The following is a 17,331-nucleotide window of genomic DNA, read 5'->3' on the forward strand; positions in this document are numbered from 1 at the left end:
TGTTTATCATAGCAGTCAGACCAAACGTTTTGTAGGATGATAGGCGGAATTGAGAACGTACTTGTATCCAGCATCACTGGTTATGTTAACGTATATTTGCGGATCAACAGAACTGCTGTATTAATGTGGGGAATCTGTAAGTATCCTGTCAAATCTCATGTAGGTGAAGCAAGGTAGGTTTATGGAGTCCCGGTGAGTAGGGTAGAAAATGTATTTAAACATCTTTAGTGTTATTGTTTATCTGGGTGAATGAGGTTTGTAAAATATCATTGTGGTTGGGGGTAATGCCTAAAGTATGGTAAGTATATAAGTGGTATAATCTCATTGGGAACAATAGCAAGGTGAGCTTATGATGAAACTTGCATGTGTTTTGATGAAGTTGATCACATTGTCCTCAGTCACGCAATAGTTAATAATGGGATTTTCTCGGAATGTCTTTTTGTAACAAACATTCTCTATTACAGGTGCAGAATGCAGTGTCCAGTGGGCTAACTGGCAATAGCCTGCACAGATGAGCGGCGACAATGGAATGCAGGGACTCGGAGGAACCTTGAGCCAAAGCGGTTAAACAGCATTGACTTCACACACCATAAGGCCAGTGACCAATACGCAGAACAGCATCCAGAATGTCCACCCCTGCATTCCACTCACAGGAGGAATTGAATAGGAGCCTGAGACACCTGACTCTGCCTGTGGGGAGTCTGCTGAACTGGCAATCATATTCAAGCCAGTAGCATCCCAGGTAAAATGGGACTGAAAGGAATATTTATTGTTGGCTGGTACCATTTGTATTTGAACTGATGTGTGTCTCTTCTGTTCAATGCGTTCTAACTCCATATAATAACTTAATATAGAGTCCCTACTCTTTCCCAGCCACATGGAGAACATATCAATTACAACTGCCCAGGCTCCCTGTCCTTTTACAAACAATGTGTGAAACTTGACCCAACCCAGGCGACTGCTTTTGGAGCAGACCACAAAGGAGCAGAGTGCCTCACACTTGTGGCAGGACTCAAGGAAGCTTAGAGTTACTGCAAGCTCAGCAAAGAAGGTCCCTGTCAGGGAATCCATCAACCCTGTTCAATTTCTCCAAGAGCATCTGTATCCCAGGTTCCGAGGGAATGCAGCCACACGCTACCGGAAAGATAATGAGCTGATGGCCTCCAAGTGGCCGGAAGACTGTGGATACTGTGGATACTCTGTGGACCACAGAGGCACTGCTGAAGAGCCACGGCTATCAGCAAGCCCTGACGGAGTGCTGAACTCCGAGGAGCTGTTGGAGATCAAGTGTCCTGTCATGGGGAAGGGCTGTGATTCTCTGGATGATGTCTTCAATGAGAAAGCCTGTGATGTGACCACATGGGTCATGTGTCTACTGCATGCAGGTGCAAATTGGTATGTTTTGCACAGGACTGAGAGAAAGTAAGGTGCTCATCTGGACTCCGTCCCAGCAAGTTGTCATCCCTGTTCCCCATGATGCACAGTTCTGTGCAGAGGCTGTCCTGAGGTTGAAGGCATTCTACTTTACCCACATGCTACCATTTATTGTTGAGGAGCATCTGGCAGACAGATTGTCACCGAGTGACAAATACATGCAGCTCTGTAGAAGGATGTAGTCAGACGTCTCTGCTGTTTGCAGTTACTATTAACACATTGTTTTCAATTATTGACTTAATGCATCAACAGTCACAGTAATGTGGAAATTATTTGTATGGCTTTGTTTTTTAAATTCATATCCATGAGTATGTAAAATAAATAATTAAGTCGAGTTGTTATATAATGAATTGAAATGTATTTAACATAACTTTAATTCATATTGGGAAATCGATACTGTGAATTGCATTTGACTGGTCAGTTCATTCAGCATCTTCATGAATGATATCACCACGCAGGTTACACAGGGCAGCACATATTAAAAGTGTTTTGTCCATTTTTAGATGAGATTGATTGACACTCTCTGAGATGACTCTAAACCCGCTTGAGCCTTTGAATGACGCGTTTCACATGAACCCTCACGTTAGCTTTAGGTTCAACGCTTTGAGCCAGAGCCGCAAAGACGCGGTGTCTTTAGGAGGTGGATGCAGGTCGTATGGGGCTCCCACAGGTACATTCCGATCGACGCAGAGGTTGGTGTTCAAAACATTGCTGTTGTAAAAACTCCCTCCTCTTCATCCAATTATTGTGACAACCTCGTACTGAACATATAACCCTTGTCTTGTTGATCGATTTTAAGATTTTGTGCGGTTCGGTCAGTGTGAAACTGTCAAGCTCTCAACCGAAAGTACCACTTTTGCATGCGCTAGTGTCACGCGAATATTGCCGGAAATAGAAACACAATGGCAACGATCTCGCTGACGTTCCAGAATAAGGCGAATAGCTTTAGAGAAAAAGCTAAATGTTGTAAATGACACCGGGGTTTCACTCCAGGTAATTGCTATAGTTAGGTAGGAGACAAGGTGAGGAAGACATTTAAGGGACCAATTATCATTTAATAAAAAAATCTAAAACGTCTCCTAAGGAAGTAACTTTTTCCATTTATCTTTCAGCTCCAGTATTTCAAGCCCTGGGCGACTAATAAATATTGCATTGGCATATGCAAGAGCACCCTACCCTGAGTCTTCTATTAACTATTGTTACAAAAGCATTCCCCAACCAGACAACCACTTACTGAACGAAGCACCTTATCATTAGGCTATTCCTAAAGTTTCCTAAAGGTTTTCATACGTTTCTGGGCTAGACTTCCCACCGGTACCTACTGTACTGTAGTATGCTAGCTCAGCTCAGGAGAGAAACATGTTGTTTTCTGTTTCTACTGGGAGTGCTACGCTAATGCTAGAAAAGAGCAAGACCTTATCTGTAAACACTGGGGATGCTACCGGTAAATGGTCAAACAGAATTGCCCACTGGGCAAAAATTGGTTCAGTCAATGCTGTTTCCACATCATTTAAACAACAACAAAAATGATGACGTTGAATCAATGTGGAAAACTGATTGGATTTACAAAAAGTAATCAACGTAAGGTCATTTTGTATTTTTTTCACCCAATTTTTAACAACTCAATCAAATATAAATCAAAAATAGACACGTCTGTGCCTAGTGGGTGGTCCTTATCAGAAAACATAGTGTCTAACGTGAATGACAAATTAGGATTATTGGTCATAGCGAAGCAAAAATATCAAGAGCCAATATTCCTGTGAGCGAAAAACACACACACACACATGCATGTACACACACAATGTACAGAAAATGCAGATTAACCTGAGAAATACCAGGGTTTAACTCCACCTTCACTCCTGTTACCCTTACACACATGCACCCGCATGCATGCATGCATGCACGCGCGCGCACACACACGCACACTTCTGCTGTGTCCCTGTCACTGAAACACATATACACTCCCTCTCACTCTATCACTGCCTAAATGCATTAGACACATACACACACACACACACACACACTTCCTCTCTCTAAGAGAAAAAGACATCTACATCTCCCCCCTCTATTTCCCTCTCTAACCCAAACACGGAGACAAGGTATCTGGGAGAGACAATGAAAGTCAAGGACAATTACTGAGGTCATTGTTCATTCAGGGTCAAATCAGCAGTCAACCATCTGACAGGGAGGGGCTACAGCTACACCATGTGGACGGCTAAAGCAACTATGGGTACATTACACATAGCTCCACTATATGGATATTCAACAGCCTAACGTTGCCTTGATCACACAGACAGCGCCGTTGTGCAAAATGTTACGCAGCATCTTTTTTATTTATTTATTTTACCTTTATTTAACCAGGTAGGCAAGTTGAGAACAAGTTCTCATTTACAATTGCGACCTGGCCAAGATAAAGCAAAGCAGTTCGACAGATAAAACGACACAGAGTTACACATGGAGTAAAAACAAACATACAGTCAATAATGCAGTATAAACAAGTCTATATACAATGTGAGCAAATGAGGTGAGAAGGGAGGTAAAGGCAAAAAAAGGCCATGATGGCAAAGTAAATACAATATAGCAAGTAAAATACTGGAATGGTAGTTTTGCAATGGAAGAATGTGCAAAGTAGAAATAAAAAAATAATGGGGTGCAAAGGAGCAAAATAAATAAATAAATAAAAATTAAATACAGTTGGGAAAGAGGTAGTTGTTTGGGCTAAATTTTAGGTGGGCTATGTACAGGTGCAGTAATCTGTGAGCTGCTCTGACAGTTGGTGCTTAAAGCTAGTGAGGGAGATAAGTGTTTCCAGTTTCAGAGATTTTTGTAGTTCGTTCCAGTCATTGGCAGCAGAGAACTGGAAGGAGAGGCGGCCAAAGAAAGAATTGGTCTTGGGGGTGACTAGAGAGATATACCTGCTGGAGCGTGTGCTACAGGTGGGAGATGCTTGATATGTGTGCAACGAAAGTTAAACATTCACCTTCTGCTACCATTTTCTAGTCCCACAACCAAGGGTTGGAACCGGTTCAGGGAACTGTTCCAAAAACCAGAAAGAAAATAACTACATTATTTGAGGAACAGAACCTCAAACGAAAACGAAAGGTGTTCTATACTGTTCTGGAACAGAACCGTTATTTTAAAAGCATGGGAACTGGTTAATCACGTTCTTTTACGTTCCGGGCATTTATTTTTAGGTCCCACAAAAAGCGCCTATGCAAAGCCCAGAAACTTACTCCAGTGTCTGCCTGCCAGCTGGAAATCTTTTCCAGTGGGAGAGCATGTATGTGTAGGCTACCTGCCCCTTCTCCTCACCCTAAAAATGACAGTTGAATCTCGCGCTCTACACTCTTTTTAATTATAGTGCTGCTCTGCACACACAAGCTTGTTAGCTAGCTAGCTTTCTTCTGGTCCAACATTAAACCAACTTGGAAGTTCAAAGACATTAAAAGTTCCTCGACTGAAGCCGCTCCTCGTTAGGTATGATTATGTGGGCCTAATTCAGATAATGCATGCCATAACAAGATGCCCAGCGCTTCAAGGCAAGCTTCCGGCATCCTCTCTCGCTCTCTCCTAACCCTCACAATTTCAGTTGCATCTCACGTCCTACACTTCGATTGGCAGCACAGTGTATGTTTGTTTTGTCTTCCATTATTAATAAACCATGCTGTTATGGCAAAATACAATTAGCTGTTATGACTTTCCTATACAGATTAAATCACTTACCCGGCCCACAGCAAGCTGCTCTATCCGCACTGATTGGTGAACTAATTAAATGTCGAGCTAAATGTAAAAAATAATAATAATATATATACTGTAATACTGTATAGAAAAAGGAACAATATAAACCTTTACTTTTTCGTTGCTGTTCTAACCGGTTCTAAACTGTATTTTGCTGGTCGATACAGTGGAAAAAAATGAACGAAATAGTGGTTCTATTCAGAACAAAACGATTGGAAAGTCATTTCAGTTCCAACCCCTGGTGAAAGGGCAAGACAAAATATTTAATTGCCTTTGAACGGGGTATGGTAGTAGGTGCCAGGCACACAGTTTACGTGTGTATCAAGAATTGTCCACCACCCAAAGGACAACCAGACAACTTTACACAACTGTGGGAAGCATCGGTGTCAACATGGGCCAGCATCCCCGCTGAACACTTTCGACACCTTGTAAAGTCCATGTCCGACGAATTGAGGTTGTTCTGAAAGCAAAACGGGGTGCAACTCAGTACTAGGAAGGTGTTCCTCATGTTTTGTACACTCAGTGTATATCTAAGATGTACTGGCACCATCGATCGGCACACACATGGAGATACACCATGCATTCCCCCATCCTCTTTGCTCCTGATCTCCTCTCTTTCTTTAATGTGTGTATTGTTCACATTCCATTTCTCATGACTCCGAAGAAAGAGGGAGAGGCAGGATACAAGACAGCCTCGCCACACAGACAGTCAATGTTGTAGTCTCCAACTAGCCTTCTGCTTATCATGGTCCATCTCATTTATACAGTATATCTTTTATATACAATAACGTTTATTTTTTCTTTCTTAAAAAAAAAAATATGTCTATATATTTATATACACTAAAAGGGAACACTAAAATAACACATAACTCAAACAAACTCAAACAGGCAGTATTAAGCCCTAACACAGAGGTCTATAGTTTTTGGACAGATAATAAATACTCTTAAATCATTTTATATTGACTTGATTTGTTCCACAACGTGAATATGAGAGCCTCTTGCAGCCTATACTAACATATTTCATTTTAGTGTCTTGGGTGGTGTAGCTAACACACTGATCCCTATAAGCTGCCTTGGATGTGTTATGTGCTTCAGGGAAGTGGATGGGGGTAGACACTGTATTCTAATCACATAGATCTCATTAATAACCGAAAACACTTTCTCTGAATGCAACAGAAGACGGCTGTTAGAAAGTCCCAGAAATCTGCTTAAACATGATAAGAGATTAGATAGCGTAAGAAAGAAAAACATGGAAAATCCCTCATAGAAAAAATACGAAAAATACAGTCTGATTTGCATGTACAATCTTGTCTTAATTAAGACATTATTATTATAAACCTGGAATTTATGGAAATCCCCTTCAGCATCTCACACACACACACACACATGCATGCACACAAGTGCAAAGACGCACGCACCACAGACATACACGCACAAAGACACACACACACACACACACACACAGTCTCCCCCTAAGCATGTATAATGTGATTATAGTGTGCCTGAAGACATCCGGGCATGATATCATTTCATACTCATTGTTTTTGCCACAAAAGCAGGATTAAATTCTTCTTATTAAGTCTCAGATGAAAATGAATATTCAACAGGACTGTATTGGAATAGAGGGGAATATTTAACAGGACTGTATTGGAATAGAGGGGAATATTCAACAGGACTATTGGAATAGACCAGAATAATATTCAACAGGACTGTATTGGAATAGAGGGGAATATTCAACAGGACTGTATTGGAATAGAGGGGTATATTCAACAGGACTGTATTGGAATAGACCAGAATGATATTCAACAGGACTGTATTGGAATAGAAGAGAATATTCAACAGGACTGTATAGGAATAGATCAGACAAATATTCAACAGAATTGTATTGGAATAGAAGAGAATATTCAACAGGACTGTATAGGAATAGACCAGAATAATATTCAACAGGACTATATTGGAATAAACTGGAATTTTCCGCTGGATCTGCTATAGCTTTATGTGGTGATGCTGTACAAGAGAATCATCAGTTGGATAGACTGAGCATTGACCCATAGGGCTACAAAGTCCGGTGTTTACCCATTTCCATCTAAAAGGACCCATGAGCACCAACATGTGAAGTTCATAGTAGCATGTCAAATGTGGTGTCAAATGAAAGCTAAGAGTCTATTTATTCATGTTTTAATTAAGGAATTAAGGCATGAATGTTTCAACTGTTTTCTATCCTATCCTAAAACTAGAGAATAAGCAAAGGCTCTGATTTCTGGTCAAACATATGGAAAACGCGTCTTAGAAAACCTAGACCAGAAAAGGTCTTAAAAGGTATTAGAAATCCAACAAAAACACACCAATGTTGACGTTAAGACCTTTGTTTTGGTAGTTGTGGAAATTGTGGTAAAACGATCGATAAACATAACAATAATGATGAAATAGATACATACAGATCGTAATCAGCTGATTCAAATAGCCAACTCATCATCAAGCTTTGATTATTTGAATCAGTTGTGTAGTGCAGGGGCAAAACAAACACCTGGGGGGGGGCAGGCCCAAGTTAATGGCAACTTTATTTATGTAATTGTTTGTGAACCTTTAACTAGGCAAGTCAGTTAAGAACAAATTCTTATTTACAATGACGGCCTACCGGGGGACAGTGGGTTAACTGCCTTGTTCAGGGGCAGAACGACAGATTTTTGACCTTGTGAGCTCGGGGATTCCATCCAGCAACCGTTTGGTTACTAGTCCAACACTCTAACCTCTAGGCTACAGTACCTGCCGTCCCCAACTTGAAGAAGTGTTTTGGTAATGAGAAATACAGTGCATTCGGGAAGTATTCAGACCACTGAACTTTTTCCACATTTTGTTACTTTACAGCCTTATTCTACAATGGATTACATTGTTTGTTTTACCCTCATCAATCTACACACAATACCCCATAATGACAAAGCAAAAACAGGTTTTTGTACATTTTTTTGATTAAAAACTGAAATATGACATTTACATTGTATTCAGACCCTTTACTCAGTACTTTGTTGAAGCACCTTTTGCAGCGATTATAGCCTCGAGTCTTACTGGGTATGATGCTACAAGCTTAGCACACCTGTATTTGGGGAGTTTCTCCCATTCTTCTCACAGATCCTCTCAAGCTCTGTCAGGTTGGATGGGGAACGTCGCTGCACAGCTATTTTCAGGTCACTCCAGAGATATTTGATTGTGTTCAAGTCCGGGCTCTGGCTGGGCCACTCAAGGACATTCAGAGACTTGTCCCGAAGCAACTCCTGCATTCCCTTGGCTGTGTGTTTAGGGTCGTTGTCCTGTTGGAAGGTGAACCTTCGCCCCAGTCTGAGGTCCTGAGCGCTCTGGAGCAGGTTTACAACAAGGATCTCTCTGTACTTTGCTCCGTTCACCTTTCCCTTGATCCTGACTAGTCTCCCAGTCCCTGCTGCTGAAAAACATCTCCATAATATGATGCTGCCACCACCATACTTCACAGTAGGGATGGTGCCAGGTTTCCTCCAGATGTGATGCTTGGCATTCAGGCCAAAGAGTTCAATATTGGTTTCATCAGACCAGTGACTCTTGTTTCTCATGGTCAGAGTCTTTAGGTACCAAGGCCCTTCTCCCCCAATTGCTCAGTTTGGCTCTAGAAAGAGTCTTGGTGGTTCCAAACTTCTTCCATTTAAGAATGATGGAGGCCACTGTGTTCTTGGGGACCTTCAATGCTGCAGACATTTTTCGGTACCTTTCTCCAGATCTGTGCCTTGACACAATCCTGTCTCGGCGCTCCTTTGACCTCATTGCTTGGTAATTGCTCTGACATGCACCGTCAACTGTGGGACCTTATATAGACAGGTGTGTGCGCCTTTCCAAATGATGTCCAATCAATTGAATTTACCACAGGTGGACTCCAATCAAGTTGTAGAAACATCTCAAGGATGATCAATGGAAACAGGATGCACCTGAGCTCAATTTCTAGTCTCTTAGCTAACGTTCTGAATACTTATGTAAATAAGGTATTTCTGGTTTTATTTTTAATAAATGTGCAAAGTCGTCAAAACAACTGTTTTCTCTTCGTCATTATGGGGCATTATGTGTAGATTGATGAAGGAAAAAATGTATTTAATCCATTTTAGAAGAAGGCTGTAACGTGACAAAACGTGGAAAAGGGGAAGGGGTCTGAATACTTTCCAAATGCACTGTATGTCCAAAGACATTGTTTTAACATATGAAATATAATAGTTTAATGTACACTTCAACTAATAGACATTTTGGGGGATTTATGGACAACCTAGAGCAACATATGTTGTGTTTTATTCAAATAAGTTAGGTTTTTCTAAAGTAAAATTGTATAAAATGACCAGAGAATTTAATCCGAACGCATTTCAGTCATGAGAATTTGGGGTGAAAATGTATAACATTCAGGCTTTAAAAAAAAAAAAGTATTTAAAATAAGACACTGTGCCATAAACTAGACATCTTATTCTTCTGAATGATACAGTAGTTGATTGTTGCGGAAGCATCATGGTTTTCTAACTCAACTTGCTATTGCCATGGTTAAAACTGCTTTCATGAGACTCACAGATCATGTGTCACAAGTTTGGAAACCACATTACACTACAGTATTGTACAGTACAGTAAAGGAAATAAGATTAGAGTGTAGGTCAGTACAGTAGAGTAGCGTACAGTAAAGAAAAGTACAGTAAAGTAGAGTATAGATCAGTAGTAGTACTGTACAGTAAAGTATAGTTTAGTACAGTTCAGTAGATTATACTAGAGTAGAGTACAGTATAATGTACTGTATTATACATTTACATTTTAGTCATTTAGCAGACGCTCTAATCCAGAGCGATTTACATGAGCAATTAGGGTTAAGTGCCTCCTTGTTCAAGGGCAAATCGATAGATTTGTCACCTAGTCGGCTCAGGGATTCGACCTAGCGACCTTTCAGTTACTGGCCCAATCGCTAGGCTACCTGGCACTCATATTGTACTGTACTGTACTGTACTGTGTGTGCTGCTCTGTAGTGTACTCTACTGTTCTCTACTGTGATGTCCAAACTTGTGAAACATACTCTAGATGTCTATGATTGGCTCAGATTTGTTCCGGTCCAGAAACAAAGTTGACATCTTTGAATCTTCATTCAGAGTAGATATTTAACACAGTTTTTGGTAAACTTGGTCACATAAAAATCTGAGGGAGATTTTACAGTCATTCTTTTATGAAACTTTACATCTGCACTGTTTCTTCAAATAAATATGATTTTGTACAAATATTTGCGGAAATTGCTCAAAGTAGTCATTGTGCATAGAGTTGTATGGTTTATTTAACTTTGCAATCAATGTTTTTTGTTTGGCATACAGTGCCAAACAAAAAAAAGTATTCAGAAAGTATTCACACCCCTTGACCTTTTCTACATTTTGTTGTGTTACAAAGTAATGTCAAAGTGAAGAACATTTTGTATATATATATATTTTTTTTTATTTTTTTTTATTTTTTATATTTAATTAATGGAAAATAAAACACTAATATCTTGATTACATAAGTATTCAACCCCCTGAATCAATACATGTTAGAATCACCTTTGCCAGCGATTACAGCTGTGAGTCTTTTTGGGTAAGTCTCTAAGAGCCATGCACACCTGGATTGTACAATATTTGCACATTATTCTTTTTAAAATTCTTCAAGCTCTGTCAAGTTGGATGTTGATCATTGCTAGATAACCATTTTCAAGTCTTGCCATAGATTTTCAAGCTGATTTAAGTCAAAACTGTCCCTCTTGGAATGCAGACTGAATAAGATTTTCCTCTAAGATGTTGCCTGTGCTTAGCTCTATTACGTTTCTTTTTATCCTAAAACTCTCTTGTCCTTGCCGATGACAAGCATACCCATAACATGATGCAGCCACCACCATACTTGAACATATGAAGACTGGTACTCAGTGATGTGTTGGATTTGTCCCAAACATAACGTTTTGTATTCAGACAATTTTTTTTATTTCTTTGCCAGATGTTTTACAGTATTAATTTTGTGCCTTATAGCAAACAGGATACATGTTTTGGAATATTTTACTTCCTTATTTCACTTTAATCTCCTATCAAAGTCATTAAACTGTAACTGTTTCAAAATTGGCCTCATGGTAAACTTCCTGAGCAGTTTCCTTCCTCTCCGGCAACTGAGTTAGGAAGGACTAGGGTTGCAAAGGGTCGGAAACCTTCCAGGAAATTTCCATTGGAAACCTTTTTTGTGGGATACACATAAGGCAATTCTAGGTCTTGTGGAATATTTTGGCTAAACTGTCCCCAATTCAATGGAATTGCAACCCTCTGCATGCACAGTGCATTCTTCCATCACATGTGCAGTGCACTCTTCCATCACATGTACAGCTGATTCTCAAGATCTTGCACACTAATGAGATGCTATTGAGCCCACACAACTACACTGTCTGAGGTGTAGACTGGTGACAGACGATGCTGCGAACATGAAAGCTGCTTGGTCTAAAGTGGAGGAGTCCTACCCTCACATTACACCCATTGGCTGTGATGCTCATGCATTGAATCTGCTCCTCAGGGACATCATGGCACTGAAAACAATGGATACACTCTACAAGAGAGCCAAGGAAATGGTTAGGTATGTGAAGGGTCATCAAGTTATAGCAGCAATCTAAGTCACCAAGCAAAGTGAGAAGAATAACAGCACCACATTGAAGTTGCCCAGCAACACCCGTTAGGGTGGTGTTGTCATCTTGTTTGACAGTCTCCTGGAGGGGAAGGTGTCTTTCCAAGAAATGGCCATATCACAGTCTGCCGATATGGACAGCCCCATCAAGAGGATCCTCCTGGATGATGTATTTTGGGAGAGAGTGGTAAGCAGCCTGAAACTCCTGATACCTATAGCAGTAGCCATTGCACGGATTGAGGGAGACAATGCCATCCTGTCTGGTGTGTTTACGGACATAATCAATCCCTATCCCAGTCTGCTGTGCCCACATGCAGGCCACCACTGTTTCTGTTCCCAATAAAGCTAAGGTAACTGAACTAAATGACTATCGCCCCATGGCACTCACTTCTGTCATCATGAAGTGCTTTGAGAGACTAGTCAAGGATCATATCACGGACACCCTACCTGATATCCTAGACCCACTCCAATTTTCCCAAGAGGTCCACAGACGACGCAATCACCATCACACTGCACACAGCCTTATCCCATCTGGACAAGAGGAATACCTATGTAAGAATGCTGTTCATTGTCCGCAGCTCAGCATTTAACATCATAGTACCCTCCAAACTCCTTATTAAGCTCGAGACCATGGGTCTCGACCCCGCCCTGTGCAACTGGGTCCTGGACTTTCTGACGGGCCGCCCCCAGTTGGTGAGGGTAGGAAACAACATCTCTACCCCGCTGATCCTCAACACTGGGGCCCCACAAGGGTGCGTTCTCAGCCCTCTCCTGTACTTCCTGTTTACCCATGACTGCGTGGCCATGCACGCATCCAACTCAATCATCAAGTTTGCAGACGACACTACAGTGGTAGGCTTGATTACCAACAACGACAAGACGGCCTACAGGGAGGAGGTGAAGGCCCTCAGAGTGTGGTATCAGGAAAAGAACCTCTCATCAACGTCACCAAAACAAAGGAGATGATTGTAGACTTCAGGAAAAAGCAGAGGGAGCATCCTCCCATCCACATCGACGGGACAGCAGTGGAGATGGTGGAAAGTTTTAATTTCCAAGGCATACACATCACAGACAAAAATGGCGCAACCTCAAGGCAACCACAAGGCTCTCCAGAGGGTAGTGCTGTCTGCACAAAGCATCACAGAGGGCAAACTACCTGTCCTCCAGGACACCTACAGCACCCGATGTCACAGGAAGGCCAAAAAGATCATTAAGGACAAAAACCACCCGAGCCACTGCCTGTTCACCCCGCTATCATCCAGAAGGCGAGGTCAGTACAAGTGCATCAAAGCTGGGACCGAGAGACTGAAAAACAGCTTCTATCTCAAGGCCATCAGACTGCTAAACAGCCATCAGTAACATTGAGTGTCTGTTGCCAACATACAGACTCAGATCTCTGGCCACTTTAATGTAATAAATTGATTAAATAAAGGCATCACTAGTCACTTTAAATAACACACTTGAATAATGTCTACATATTCTACATTATTCATCTCATATGTATATACCATCTACTGCATCTTGCCTATGCTGCACAGCCGTCGCTCATCCATATATTTATATGTACATATTCTTATTCATCCCTTTACATTTGTGTGTATAAGGTAGTTGTTGTGAATTTGTTAGATATTACTGCATTGTCGGAACTAGAAGAACAAGCATTTCGCTACACTAGCATTAACATCTGCTAACCATGTGTATGTGACCAATAAAATTTGATTTGATGTTCAGACTCTGCTTGCAGATGAAAGAGAAGAAATCTGTACTGCCCTGCCCACTTCACTGTCGCTCCAAGCAGAGGAAACTGCAGTTCTGAAATACATCAAAAAGCGTGAAGACTTCTGCCTGAAGCCCATACACGCTGCAGCGTACATGTTGGACACCAAGTATGCTGGCAAGATCATCCTGTCTGGTGCAGAGATCAACAAGGCCTATGTTGTCATCACTACTGTGTCTCGTCACCTTGGCCTGAATGAGGGCAAGGCTCTCGTCAGTCTGGCAAAGAACACTTCCAACCAAGGGCTTTGGGATGGAGAAGCAATATGGCAGCCGTGCCAACATATCTCCTCAGCCACCTGGTGGAAGGGACTTTGTGGATCTGAGGCTCTTACCCCTGTTGCCTCCATCATCCTCCAAATCCCACCAACATCAGCTGCCTCAGAGCGCAACTGATCCTTGTTTGGGAGCACACACACCAGAGCACGCAACAGACTGACCAATACAAGTGTTGAAAAATTGGTGGCCATTCGGGCAAATTTGAGGCTTTTTGAGACTGACAACGAGCCATCCTCAACAAGGTTGGAAAGTGACAGTGAAGATGAGGCCTCAGAGTCTGATGTTCAAGAGGTTGACATTGAGGAGGTCCAGGGAGAAGACATGGTTGTCTTCCTCTCAGGCTTCCAAAGCTTTAGTTTCTAGACTGTCATTTTACAGATGTACGTTGAAAACGGGATCATTCCCTTTCTTTTGTTGTTCAGTGAAATCATCCCATGTGAAAAGTCATCTCATTTAATTAAAGTTCAATTCGTAACTAAATAGTTTTTATTTTTTTATCTATAGGAAGGATTTAATCATTTGCAATTATGTCTACTTATGATAAGGTAAAAGGTTTATGTTTCTGTCTCCATATGATATGGTAAATATATCCAATGCAAAAAAAACATCTACATTTAAGTTGTATTAATATTCATTTGCATATATTTCCGTTAATTCCCACAGCAAGTTTCCGCCTCTGAATATTCCCCAGAATGTGCAACCCTAGGAAGGACGCCTGTATCCTTGTAGTGACTGGGTGTATTGATACACCATCCAAAGTGTAATTAATAACTTCACCATGCTCAAAGGGATATTCAATGTCTGCTTTTTTATTTTTTACCCATCTACCAATAGGTCCCCTTCTTTGTAAGGCATTGGAAAAACCTCCCTGACCTTTGTGGTTGAATCTGTGCTTGAAACTCACGGCTGGACAGCAGGACCTTACAGATAACTGTGTGGGGTACAGAGCTGGAGAAGTCATTCAATAATCATCCTTGCAACTTAAAAGTGACTTGATAAGCTACATTTTTCCCCCTCCTGAACGTATTTAGGCTAGCCATAACAAAGGGCTTGAATACTTATTCACTCCAGACATCTAAGCTTAAAATTTTTTTATGACTTTCTACACATTTCTAGGAAAAAAAATCCAACGTGACAGTACAGGGTATTTGTGTGTCGGTCAGTGACACAAAAGCTCAAATGAATCTATTTCCAATTCAGGCTGTAACACAACAAAATGTGGAAAAAAGGGGTGTGAATACTTTCTGAAGGCTCTGTATTTAAAAAAAGCTTTCTTTCTGACAATTCGAATTGAAAACAATCACAGTAAGGTACTTCACTGTCACCCAGAAATGATTTGTTATTGAATCAGTCTCAGCATCATTCTGTTACTTGCCTTTCTACAATGGCTATTTGGAGACATTAGTGCCATCTGGTGTTGCGAAACAAATCTCAGTAACTCAGAGCTTCAAACGTTTCAACAAGAAAATCAATGTGGAAAACTGATTGGATTTGTAAAAAGTCATCGACATAAATGAATATAAGATTTTTTTTGTATTTTTTTTTACCCAACTTTAAACCTACATCTGATGACAAACGTTAACGTTTTGGGGATTTCACATTGAATTCATGTAACTTGACAACTCAATCAAATGTAAATCAAAATGAGATGTTGAACTGACGTCTTTGCCCAGTGAATGTAAAATGTAGCTATACTGAGAACTGTGTTATCACAGTCCTGTCAAAACACATGGCTGAAATGCACCAGCTGAAATAGCACTTATATATATGGATCTTAGGTATAATTACCAGTTACCACTATCTACCACATGGTGGCAGTAGACACAACAGAGAATGGTCATAAACCAACGAACAGGTAACGCATAATGTGGTCGACTTTGGTTTGAATGATGACTCTAGAAACCGTTTCTGAGTCAGTGTTACAAAGAAAAGCAGACACACATGCTCACAGGTGAAAGGAGATTTGATGACTTAGACTTTCAATTAATACAGAGGGAAATCTGATAGAGAGATAGAGGGGGGATAGTGCAGGAGGGAGAAAAAGTCATGAGCGAGAGAGAGAGATGTGCTTTCTCCTTCGCCACAGAGCACATTGGTTAATAAACCATAAACATAAACACCACACATGTATTCAAATGGTTCAGCTAAAACAGCCACTAGTACAGCCCATAAACAAGGTAGCAAGTGCAGGGTCCCTAAAAACCCACCTCCTTCCTCCTTCGGCCACCCCCTGACCCCATTACACGGTCTCTTCAATGAGACGGCGAGAGCTTTCCAAAACAGTTTTCCTGAATGCATTACACATACACACACATACACGGCGAAGCCCCTTTTGAAACGCAGTAGAGGGAGGTCAGGGGTCTCTCTGTAAAAGGAAGTATTGTACCCCTATCCATTAGATGAAGAACTACAAAAAAAAAGAAGAAAGGGCCCAGCAGAAGGGTCCTCAAGCACAACATTACATCAGCCTCATTCTCTCCGTTCAATTCAATCCCGCTTTTTCTCTCTCTCTCTCTCTACACAGGCAGACAGGTTTTCTTCTCCCCACAACGGGGCAAAGGAGAGGGGGGGGGGGGGGGGAGTAGAGGAGAGAAGGGGGGGGGGGGGTAGAGGAGAGAGGGGGGGGGGGGGGGGGGGGAGTAGAGGAGGAGGGTGGACCCAATTAAAATACTCCGGTGATGTTTTAGCACCGATACGATTGGCTGGGCGAGCAAGAGAAAGAGAGAGGGAGTGAGTTAGAGAGCAAGTAAGAGTGAGTGAGTAAGAGAAAGAGAGAGAGAGGTGAGAGGGAGATGCAGGGTAGCCTTGGAAACCTAAATAAAGGGGGAAAGGGTCAATGGGGTTTGGTGGTGTACAGTGAGGTTGGGCATCGTCTCAGTCCAGCAGTCTTCAGAGAGAGACTGTCTTTTGACGAGAGAGTAATGGGTGGAGTGATGGGGAAGGATGGATACAGAGGGGAGGGGTAAACGATGCAGGGATTTAAATGGTGACTAACCAAAGGGAATATGTCTAAGATACCGAAAAAACCTTGCGGTACAGATATCAGAGTGATGGCTGCGGGATAAATGACCCCGTGGTAGAGGTGGTGGGAGGGGATCGACCTAATGAGACCATTAGCGGTCTCCCACAGCCTCTGGGTGATGGAGCGAAGGGGAAGAGAGACACGGACTATCACACGCAGACGCGCACACACACACACACACACACACACACACACACACACACACACACACACACACACACACACACACACACACACACACACAGGGATAATAAAGCTTTACTGCACCTCAGACACACACCAGTGCAAGCCATAGGATAAGGAGCAATCTAAATCATGTTTAATGGCATCACTTCGCTGCCCTCTTCTCCTCCCTTCTGTCTCTCTCTACCTCCTATCCCTCCTCTGAACACCTTTCCTTTCTCCCATCTCTA

The 17,331-nt window shown here is 41.7% G+C and overlaps 1 pseudogene; it reads left to right on the forward strand.

Moving 5' to 3' along the window:
* Positions 1-17,331, forward strand: part of LOC116360794 (uncharacterized) — a 138,275-nt pseudogene that overhangs the window by 21,164 nt on the left and 99,780 nt on the right.

The sequence above is a fragment of the Oncorhynchus kisutch genome, linkage group LG3 (genome assembly GCF_002021735.2).
Source record: "Oncorhynchus kisutch isolate 150728-3 linkage group LG3, Okis_V2, whole genome shotgun sequence".
NCBI classification, from domain to species: domain Eukaryota; kingdom Metazoa; phylum Chordata; class Actinopteri; order Salmoniformes; family Salmonidae; genus Oncorhynchus; species Oncorhynchus kisutch.